The sequence below is a fragment of the Acanthopagrus latus genome, chromosome 5 (genome assembly GCF_904848185.1).
Source record: "Acanthopagrus latus isolate v.2019 chromosome 5, fAcaLat1.1, whole genome shotgun sequence".
Classification (NCBI taxonomy): domain Eukaryota; kingdom Metazoa; phylum Chordata; class Actinopteri; order Spariformes; family Sparidae; genus Acanthopagrus; species Acanthopagrus latus.
The window spans coordinates 16,953,317-16,965,117 of record NC_051043.1 but is presented as its reverse complement, the minus strand read 5'-3'; the positions used below and the strand labels follow the sequence as shown (position 1 = coordinate 16,965,117).

General features: G+C 41.0%; 1 long non-coding RNA gene across 1 annotated transcript; it reads right to left on the bottom strand.

Moving 5' to 3' along the window:
• Positions 1 to 567: 567 nt before the first annotated feature.
• On the bottom strand, positions 568 to 4,428 carry LOC119020267. The gene is made up of 5 exons (XR_005075258.1): positions 4,240 to 4,428; positions 3,186 to 3,308; positions 2,921 to 3,021; positions 2,464 to 2,699; positions 568 to 1,719 (listed from the first exon to the last, which is right to left on the bottom strand). It is a non-coding gene; the product is annotated as an uncharacterized LOC119020267 (long non-coding RNA).
• Between the last annotated feature and the right edge of the window lie 7,373 nt (positions 4,429 to 11,801).

Sequence of the window (11,801 nt, the reverse complement as noted above, 5' to 3'; positions counted from 1 at the left end):
AACCATGATCATGTCTTCCAGTAGCCTGACAGGTATGGACTTGAGTGCACAACAGTAACCTGGAAAGTGTGTGAGAAGCAGTCCTGCTAGAGGATTAACAGAGGAATTATTGCTCTAGGGGTTGATTTGTTGGAGCATACCTAACCTCACTGAAGGGGCATGATTAAGAATAGGCCTCCTACTGAAATCCCTGGTACTCCCAGCAAGTAGGGGCTGCATGTCACCAGAGATGCTAACGGCTGCTAACTGTTTATGACTGTAGCTGCAGTGAGCTTGTTAGCTGAGTTAGCTGTGCAGCTAGCCAGAGTGGCACAGGACCTTTGGACTGCTGTAAGAAGGAGGTTTTTGGGACCAAGGCTAGATGGTTAGCATGCTAACTTCAGTGGATATCTCTGCAACACGATAGATTTTTCTTTGACATAACGTCCAATCTATGTTTCTTTACATTCTGTTGATAATATTACAGAATTTTTAAATGATTAACAAAAATTCTTCCATATTGCATCTTAAATAACCACAAAACCACTGAAAGTCTCTCACAGAACTTGCAGAGGCAAAAGGACACGATTCAAGATGTACAGCGGTTTATTACAAAATGTGCTTGTATTTACAGTAAGAAAATGGCACACAACAGTGATAAAAACAAAACACAGCTGTGTAACCAAATACATGAATGATAGTCAAGGTCTGCATCAGGCTTGTATAGTTAGTCTTGATCAAGCTAGGTCAGCATTATTGGCAGCCAGTCAATGTAGCAAATCATGAATATAAGACCGTTACGGTAGAGACTGATGTGGAGCTCTACTTCACCAACATCTTTAGGTCAAGCTAGCTCAGATGCATACAATAGTTATACAAATCTGTTACAACAATATGATAAAACCCTTCCCCCAGTTAATACCAACACACGAAAAGCATTTGAGGAACATTTTCACATCAAGAGGGAAACTCTACCTTCATGAGGATCAGTCTACTCGTCGAGCGGCAAAGCAGTTGAATAAAGCCGCCATCGCTAATGTCTAAAAAGTACATGTTCTCAATCTGTGGTCAAGTTAACAATTAGAAATATACAATGTCCGCTTAGACGTTCATATTCTAGCTTACTGAGGGACATTAGAGTAGACAGTAGTTTGGTTATGTTGAGGTAAAAAAGGTTTATGAAAAGTCGTGGTACATGACTTAAGTACTTCTTTAATTTATGTACAAGTTAAAATAGAGAGGGAGAGTACACTGGAGTAATAATGCCCTTCACCTGATGTGTATACTCTTCTCATGTCTGTGACATAAAACTGTAGTGAATCACTATGCCATTGCGCCATGACCTTCCAAAGGTGTGTTTTTGAAGAGAACTGTGCATGTGTCCTGGAAGAAAAAAAGGTGGGACTCTGAATCTCAGGCTACTTAGCTCAGTTAGCCATGCAACTAGCAGGCCAGACTATGACTTCAGAGGACCAGGGGGGAGTGTTGGTATTTTTTCTCCTTTCTTCTCATTCCCTTTTCATCTGTCTTTTCCAAGTCCCCCAAATGTAACTGCAAGAGTACCTACTTGATGAAGTTTAGCAAGAAGACACTTAGCCACCCAAGTAGGAAAAATGATCTAAATAAATTGACTTCTTGCTCGGCCCAGAGCTGGAGCGAACTGTGAGTGTGCAGAGGAAGCATGGAAATCATGAGTCCTGCGGTCAAAGATTAAGCTAACTTGGTGGTGGTGGTGGATGCCTGAGGGGAAAACAAACAACACAAAGAAGACAGGTCAGGATCAATAACTAGAGGCAATATGTTCAGAGCTAATTCAGGCAAAGTTCTTACAGACACCTGAAGGCTGACTTTGGTCACCCCTTCACCTTTCTTCTGACTCCACTAGTTGGTCAAAGTTTTCTCTTATCCAGTAAAATATCTCAATGTCCACTGGGCAGATTGGCACAGAATTTGGTCCAGACTTTCATGGTTCCCTGAAGATGAATCCTATTGACCCTTCTTCTAGCACCAGCATGAGGTTTGCATGCGGTTTTGAGTTTGAGATGGTGACCACGGTGAAGATTTAGTCTGCCTTCCACTGTGCAGACTTTTACTTGTGTCTATTACGAGGAAGCTGATCAAAAAGGATTTGTAATCTATGATTTACACCTAGGTGGTTCTATGCCTTATGTTGTTTTTTTTGTTCTTTATTTGATCACCATGTGAAGAGTGCTGTATCTTTGTTATTTAGTTTGAGACAAGCAATATATAGTGCAAATTAAACTGTTTGGTTTGGCTGAATCTCTTTTTGTATTGTGGTGATCCATCACAGCTACGAGGAAAATTGCACTGCCTCAAGCAGCTATTCTTCACCTTGAAAAATATTCATTCAAATAACCACATTAAATCACTTCTATCTGAAGTGGCATCTACTTGTACAGGTTGAAGTAGATGCAACATAAAACATCACAAAGTGCATAACAAATAAGAATAATGAAAACGCACACTTAAGGTCTTTGTTGTTTGACCACGATGCAGTCCTTACGGTGTTCAGACAGCTTGAATTTACTTTGTCTGTTTGAATTGTTCCATGGTGCGATGTATTGTGGGGGTTCAGCCACAGTTCGCAGGATGTAATATCCGGAGAGTCCACAATATTCCTTCACGAACCAGGAGCATTCAGGTATATTATGTGCATTAGCTGGGCTGCCTTCGACAGCATCATCAACAACCTTCTCCACCTGTGAACGCACGAAACCCACATTTAGTGCACATGCAATAATGTCAGTTTTCCACATACTTTTTCTTTCTTTTCTATTGTTTCTTTTCATTTGTTGTATGTTGCAGAAATCAGCTGTGGGCAGAGATGGGGGGGAAAGTGCCTGGCCACATGCGGGCGTGTATTTCTGTGTGTGTGTGTGTGTGTGTGTGTGTGTGTGTGTGTACATATGTTAATATTTACCCTCAGTGTGCCACCGTCCACCTTTGGGAGGTATTTTTGGTTTTCATACCAGAAATACAAAGCCATCTTGTTTTCTTGTTCGCATATATCCACAGTAAACTCTAAGGACAGAAACATGACACCATATGTTTTACTTTGAGTCAGAGTCTATGAATTTGCCCATATAAAGGCTTGAAATGGCACAGTCAGGAATGGAGTGTACCACACACATCAAGGGGGCATCAAATTTGTACCTTTGCACAACAATTATTGTAGCTTAGCTTACCATTAGAGCTCTGTTGGGTCTCGACAGCACACATTTCCGGTACTCCACTGAACCTCCGGACCGTCAAATATTTCCCCCTATATAGCAGAAAAGCCCGGACCATGCTGCTGTTTCAGTGGCGTGCTGACATGAGGGGAAAAGAAAGTCCTTTAATAAACCAGAATTACAATGTGCATTACACAGCACAGTGTTGGTGTTGCAAGTAAAAGTACATCACTGAAAGCAGAAAAAAAGGCCCCCCTGTGTTTTTATCTAATGACTCACTTCAGATATATTGTATCTGGTGTCATGAATTGATGTTTGAACAACATTTTACTCTCATAGTGGTGCTCAGTTTTTTTGTTTTTTTGTCATTTCTTTAAGTTGCCTAAGATCTTAAACTGGAGCGTTTTACCACTGTGTTGCTTTTGCTTAAAGGTGCACAGTGTAGTTTAGAGGAAAGCAATCTTTTATCAGAAGACACAGATCTTGTCTATTATTATTTATTCAAGACTCTTCATTTGTATTTTTATGCCTAGACAAACTAAATAAACAAGCTCTAGTCGTTTTTATGACTGGATAAACTGAATAAACAAACTGTCACGCTGTTTCCCTTTGTTTATATGTGGCGGACCCTGCCACCTTTGGAGCTTCAAACAGTGCTCTGGGTTCATCCTCTGAGAACAGCTTGTTTATTCAGGCATGGGGAAAAAAAATCTTCTTCATAACTAAATAGTGCCCCTGTTAAGTTAGGTGATCTAATATTTCCCCCCTCCTCGCTGTCTACATTCAGTTGAAGAAGAGCCTGTCTGAAGCTGCAGCGCCACGCAGCTGGCTCACGTCCTTTAACATTGTTTATGCGTCCGGGCAGCTTCTTATCTGCCAACACTGCCACGCAAGGACAACATCTCAACGAGCATTTTATTACCACACACACAGTCGAGTTACCACACACACCTACTGTCACCTCCATGCAGGGTACAGGTGAACCCGCGCTGTGTGCGGCCTCTGAGGGAGACGCGATGCATGATTCGTGCGCATGTTCTGGAATAGTAAAATAACAAGAGTCACTCACCGTCGGTGCTGAAGTCTCGAGGAGCTCTGAGTGACGCGTGTTTTGCTGGAGGTTGCTGCAGGTGCGGGACAGCGCGGCAGTGCTCTGCAGACCGCACACCGCAGGCTCTTATAAGCGCTGGGTGACGCAAGCGCTCCCAACGCGCCGTAGAGCCCGTGCCAGCACGTCGTGACGACGAGGGGACGGACCAACACCGCGCCGTCTTCTTCTTGGAATGAAATCCCGATTCGTCGTTCAACGTGTTTAAGGGCAGCTGGGTCATTTAACTGAGAAACGATGATGTTTTGAGTTTGTCACAAACTGAGCTGAGTCAACTTCCCCCGCGCCACCCTCCTTACTCCTGTGTTCTTCTTTTACAGTTCATAACTCTCCTGGCTGGCAGTAAAAGTTGTGTGTGTGCTTCGGATGTAACATAGACAGGGCTGGATTAAAACCAGATGCTTTTCAAAGCAGGCCCATTACTTAAGAGTTTAATTCTTGAGGGGATTAATCAGTTTATTTTCTTTTTTTCCTTTTTTTTGCGTCATTGCACGCCTCCTTCCCGACATCACAGAATTCATTGACAGTAACACACACAAGCATTTTTGGGGGGGCTTTTTATTGATAGAACAGCTTGGAGAATTCACAGGAATTGAGAGAGGGGGGAGTGAGAGGAACGGCTGCTGCTGCAAGGACAAAGTGTCTACAGGGGACACTGCTCTACCCACTGAGCTAAAAAGCCCCCAGTTATAGCATTTTTTTTTATTAAGTATTAATTACAGTGTATAGTCAGTCTATTTTGTTAATAACTGAGTTTTATCTACAACGTGTTCTCAGTTCCTGAGTTCCTTATGTGTATTGCTTGTAATGTTCTGTATGGATGGAGGGTGCAGTTTTTATTGTTCTCATGGGATGAAGCACTTTGTGTTACTCTGATAAATGAAAAGTCGGTAGGTTGGTAGATTGATTGATTGATTGATTGGTTCCTTTTTTCTGCAAAATAAAAAAAAATGTTTTTGGCAAAGGAGTCTGGTGGCTAAGGAGACAGCCTTAAGGGATAACAGCTGTGGTCTCCCCGCAAAAAGTGGTAAAAGTAAATGTGTGAAAACACTCTGAATATAGAGCACACTCAAGCTCATACTGATTTTCTGATGTCTTGGTGCTTCTCCAAACTGGACATGAGCCTACTGTCTGCAACAGACATTACACTTCCCAAATAAACATAGCAGGCATTTTTCTTTTGGCTCTCCTCGAAGCATTAGTCCCTCTCCCTTCACCAGCTGTTGTCAACAGTTAAAGGATAACTTCACACCTTCTTGAAGGAGGTTTAAACTCTATGTTGTGTCTCAAAACTACAGTGTCACAAACTTGTATGGGAACCCTAAAACTACACTCAAACTACTCTTCAACTGAACGGACCAGACAGACTGGTGCAACTTGCAGCAAAAATGGAATACTACTGAGGAGCCAACTATGGGGGATGGCAAGCAGCCGCCACACGGTCATATGATCCATCCTCATTCTGTTATTTAAGACTTAAGCAATGAGGAGAGGAGACTGAGGAGAGGAGACACAGCAGAAGTACGGTATCATATGAGGTTTGGGGAAGATTAAGATTAAGATTGGAATTGTATAGTCATCATAAAACCCCACAGGAATATAGTACCATGTCACCACCGCCTCAGTCAAACCTCAGTTTGATTTGAACTTCAGTACAATGGTAAGGCTCTCAGATAAAAAAGCTTGAGGGGTTGGTATGAGGAACATTGTGGTGTTGTCCTTTAGACTCATAGGAAGCATTGCGCACGACGTTTTGGTTACTTTGCCATGTGTTTATACGTCTGTCTGAGGACAGATTTTGATTAAGATGCAGAATACAGACATGAAACTTGTGATCTGAACAAAGGGGCCAGAAGTCTGCTCTGCAGACAACGCGCTTTTCCGAGGCGTTTTGAAGCCGCCGTGCCTGAGGCAACAAATCTCTGTGTGATCGGGGCCAAAGGCATCAGGTTAAACTACAGACCATAGTGAACTCTGCCATACCATTTAATGTTGTACGTTATTTGTGTCAAACAAGGGAATGTCACAATACACATATCTGCCAATGTGAGTATAGGTCAAAATATTGAATAAATCTGGCACAGTTCAACTCATATTTCTCTCATGCTACAGAGTGGGGCAGCTTGTAGTCCTTAAATTTTGGAAAATCAGTTTGCATTTTTGGACAACCGGTTCCTTCGTCTTAAAGTCTAAATCCTGTGGTTTTCAGAGGATAAGGCACTGAAGGACTGACGGATTGCACTCAGTGTTGGAAATCTCTTTTCTTTTCAATTTCTCTTTCTTCAGCTGCATCCCAGTCATGGCCGTTATTCTCCAAATAGGTTAAAGAAATGTTGAAGTCACTCATTTGTGGTGTTACAATAAATTGTAAACAGAGGCTTTGATTGTGTTCCTGTTGCTACGGTTACTCATTTTAGAAATGGGCCGATATACCAGCTAGCGCTTTAATTTAGAACTGTGAACAGACAATATGACTGGAACTACTTAGTAGGTGTCCATATATCAAGGATTAATGGACACCCTGCAGCCAATCAGAATCGAGTATTCCCCCAGACCATGGTATAATATGGTTTATTTACAATATACTCATACTACTTTTTGTGTTACATTGATAAGATGATTGTACTCCCTGATGTTGAAGTTTGACCAAAGGGGGGACTGTGGTGGCAGATAAGTAACTGGGTCATAATCATGCATGTGAATAGATTTTGGAATATCCCTTGCAATCCCAGCTGAACTCTAACATCCCTTCCTATCCATCCTTTTATAATCACAATGTTGAAATGAATAAGCAGAAAAGAAGGTGCCTGAGTGAGATATTTGTAGGCTCTTAAGAGCACATCCAAGACTGAGAATAATAAGTGACAAGCCCAGGATGATCATAAAGATAAAAGGATTGTCCAGGGGGTGTTGGCCACCTGGACCACAGGTACATAAGGTGGGTGAATTGGGGAGAAGGAGTTTTAACTCGAATTTACTAACATTATCCCCTGGGTCGATCGCACTGTAGCCCTTGATGGTGCGGTCCGACCGGGAAAAAGGCAGAAAAAGGGCGTGGAAAACACAAAAAAACCTTAAGAAAAAAAGACCCCAAATCACAGAGATGCTGATTCGCACGGGACGAATATTATCACGTCCTCTGTGTTGCGAAATATGGTAGGTAATTTGCGGTGGAATTTTTACTTTACAAATTGGCAGATTTGCACAGGATTAAGATCACAGATGACCTCTGCAATTATAACAAATTACTGGCGGTCCCCAGGTAAAACTAGTCCCGTGCAAATAGGGCTTGTGTGTGTGTGTATGTCTGTGGCAGTACAAATAAACAATGTTGGTCACTGATATCAAATGTGGGTGTGATATACTCCAGGCTCAAGGAGGAGAAACACACAAGTGCAGGCATACCAAACTATAGTTAATCGACAGAAAGGTGTGTGTGTGTGTGTGTGTGTGTGTGTGTGTGTGGGTGTGACGTGCAGAGACTCTGAGTCTCTGTGAAGCGTCATTCGATTAACGTTGAAATTAGTCATCTAGAAAAGCAAATTACCAATAACCTGACCTGAGATCATGAGTTCACAGTAACACTCAAACAGTGGACAAACACATAGATTGAACACATAGGCATAATCGGCAGTGAGCTGTCAACTTGTCCAGGGAGTACCCTGCCCTCACTCAAAGACAGCTGGGATTGGCTCCAGCAAAAGCCCCCGCAACCCCATAAAAGAGATAAAGCAGTTAGAGACAATGGATGGATGGATGGACATATGCATTATATCAACCAGAGTTTAAAGTCCTGCGCTTAGCCGTGCTATACTATTGTCGCATATCGACTTCTCTTTTCTCAGTTGATCAGAGATCAAAAAAGTCACCAGGAGTCTTCAAGGCTGAGTGCAGTAGAACTTTATTTGTTGGCAAAAAAGAGCGGGATCAGACACAGACAAAATCCATGGAAAAAACAAGCTGACCCGTGGCTCAAAGCCCCGAGCATCCTCCTTTAAACACAGAAAAAACACAGAAAAATTCTTGTTCATTTCTGGTGACACTTGGCATATGTGTAGAACTGCATGTCAACCAGTTGCTCCTCGCCTCACTTAGTGAAATTAACTTAATGAAAGTGTTACAAATTTGGTTTCATGATGTAATTCTTAGATTTGTGGTTACATGTTCACACTTCACATCATCTGACTACAGCATCTTTAATCAGTAGATGCACTTTTCAGTCAGTAGTATGTCTCAGCAATTCTCTCACACTTATTGTCCTTTTTCTCTTTCTTGTATCATTATAACAGTTATTGTCAGTTACCATTAGTCACTATTTACTAATCGTGGTTATTTTATACTGACCACTACTTGTACTACTCGTTATACTACTTGCTATGGTTATTTTACACTACACTATGCTGTCTAGGCCCAATTCAGCGTTACCAGTCTTTGAAGAAAAGGTGCTGGTGGTTGCAGGAGAAGATTGGAAATCAAATGTTGAATACTGTACTTGCTGTGCAAGGTCTGATAAAAGTCAGCAGAGGAGGAAACAGTTCGCTCCTTTCTTATGCAAGGATAGCAGGTGTGAAGATAAGAGGAGCCCTTAAGGATAAGAAGTCGAAGGAATAGAGGGTGTCAAGTGACAGAGAAAGAACAAGGAAGGCACTGGAGTTTTGACTATCTGGTCAGAGGGGGGTCTGTCACCCTGACCTGTTGTAGCTCAAAGCTGAATTTTGCACTTAGGTGTGAAGAATGGTGAATTCAGGGACAATGTGTCGTATTCCTGGTGTTTAAATCAAGAATCTTGCAATCTGGAACACAGAGGTACCATATAAGCATTTGGATACAGGTTCTCACAATAATCCAGTGCAGACTGTATCAGATGTACATCCACAAGTCAGGGCATGACTGTTAGATAATCATGCATGTGTCAGTCCCTGTGAGAACTGTATCAAATTAGGGGAAAGCACAGGTTTCCAAATGTTTGGCAGCATTTCTTCATAATACTCAGAAAAGTGTATGACAGCATGGTGAAAGATGTTAGGCTCACTTCTTAATATGGATATTATATTATAAATATGTATTATATAATATAAATATTATGTATAATATTTAACAAATATTAAAATGTTATATATTTAATTTGCATAAGTGCAGCTATAAACTCACAGTAAAAATGGATGAAAAAAAAGCCCACTGGGACTCTGTAGACTTTCTGGGTGGTGAATTGAACATTTTTAATTAAATCAAAGTTGTTGCAAATAAAAAATAACAAACACAAATTTAGATTGTAGCATCATAGTTGAAGTTTAGTCAATTACACCCAGTAAAGGAAGTAAGGATTTTTGGGAGGAAATGTTGCCCGGCTGAAAAAGCACCCTCTACACAGAATCCATCCGTGAGGCAATTCACTGGAATATTTCGTGACTGCTGTTAAAAATAGTATCACTCAGAATGTTTTAAAGGATGACTAAAAGAAAATGTACTTCTTTTTTCAAACCTACCCCACGCACATGAGAGTAAGTGTCATTTTATGCTAAAATTAAAATCCTATGAAGACCGAAATACTTCAATTATAATGTTTTCAAATATGTGATGATGCCTACATGTGATGACACCTCGACACGCAACTCAGCCCTGCCCAGCCGGGATTTGAACCAGAGACCTTCCGATCACTAGTCAACCTGCTCTACCCACTGAGCCAGCAGCTGCTGTATCCTGGATACATTGTCATTGACTTTTAATTGTGTTAATGTGGCTGCTGGAATTCAGGTCTGAGTCCATGATTACACTGAGGTCTCTGTGCATGGCTTGTAGTTTTCAACTTTACAGACTGAAGCTGAGCAGAATCTGTTAGTCGCTCCTCCTTGGCTCCCAAGAAAACTCTGACACATCCAATCACTGATTTGTTCAATGAATTTACTCAGTGTTTGTATGGTGATATGATTACATACATCTGTGTGTCATCTATGGTAAGATATTTAGTTGTTCTCCAAAATCTTAGCTAGAGGAAGCATGTAAATGTTGACTAGCAGAGGCCCCAGAATGTGGGTTTTGGCTTGGAAATTTTTGCAGCGCTGACATGTTGTGCTGTCAAAGCAGACTGAAATATTGCCTCTACATGTATATGCAAGTACTGGCTTTTTACATAAGCAGGTTTCATTACACGTGCTCTACAAGGGTTAGCTGAGGGTAATCTGAGAGGAAGGACTGCCTTGCCTTTTCCAGTTCTCAATTAAAAATGTAAAGTCGGTCTTTATAAACACCAAAATAAACCTGCAGAGTTGTTTTGTTTTTTGTTTTTGCACTAAGTTTTACACACTCCGCCACAACATCTAAACTATGCTTCATCAGAAACCTAGAAATAGCTGGTGCATGACTACAGAACTTTGTATTTAATGCATTCAAAAAGTCCTACTGAGATCAAGAGACCTGTAACACACTTATTCAAACAATAATGAATTGCTGAAAAAACATCTGCCAGTAGAAATCTTTTTTTTTTCAGTTTATAGAGACTCTGTGGAACTTCTGTGTTGTGCTTGACACCAGTCGCTGTTTCTGTGAGCCGAGCTGAGGCAAGGCACTCGGAAAAATGCGTGAAGTAGAATCTTGTTGCGGAAAACGCATCCCAAATTTTTCACGAAGAAATCCACAGTCCAGCGGCATTAAACAATTTAAACACATTGTCCACAGGCCTCGTATAAGCCACCATGAGAGGTGAGGAAGGTCTAATTGTTCACATAACCTTACAATATGCTCACATATGGCCAATAAATAAGTGATTAACACATGTAACATGCAACATGTTGTTACACAGTGCCCCTTTAATGAGTGTCAGATTTGCTTGTAGTTTAGTTCAGTGAGGAAAGGGCAGTTACAGAAACCAGTTCAGAGTTGGTATGAGGAACACTGAAACGTAATCTTGTCTGTGATCTGGTGTCATGGTTTTTGCACTCTGAACGCAGACAAGGATGTTGAATGTTTTTGCAGTTTAGATAGGATGGCCTGATAATCTAAAACACAAAGGAGAGTGCCAAAAGAAAGGCAGGTCTGACGGCGATGTAAAGCAGTGTGAATTTTTCCTATACAACGTACACTTGAACTGTTATAGATTTTTTAAGGTGAGCCTTGTTTTAGGTGGTTAAATTTCACTTTCACTGCAGTACAAAGCTGAGCGTCTGGGCTGGAGCAGCTCTCTACTTCTCTAAACTGAGGCTGCACTGATCGGTGATTACAGTAGGGAACAGATTGACTATAGATATGTACTTTATATGACCCCACTTTAAAAACCACAAACTATCCCTTTAAGTTAAGATCTCCAAAGTAAAGAATAATGTTTAACATTGTACAGAAGGAATACATGAAAATAATTGTAAAAAAATTAAAATGTTTATGCTTTACCGAACTTTGACTGGTTTAAGTAACAGTAATTAGTTACATCTTACTTAATTAAACACTTCTCATGGGTTGTGCCATATGATAACTTATCAGCACTCACAAGACATTATGACTTCTATCAGTTATGCAGCTCAGATTCAAAT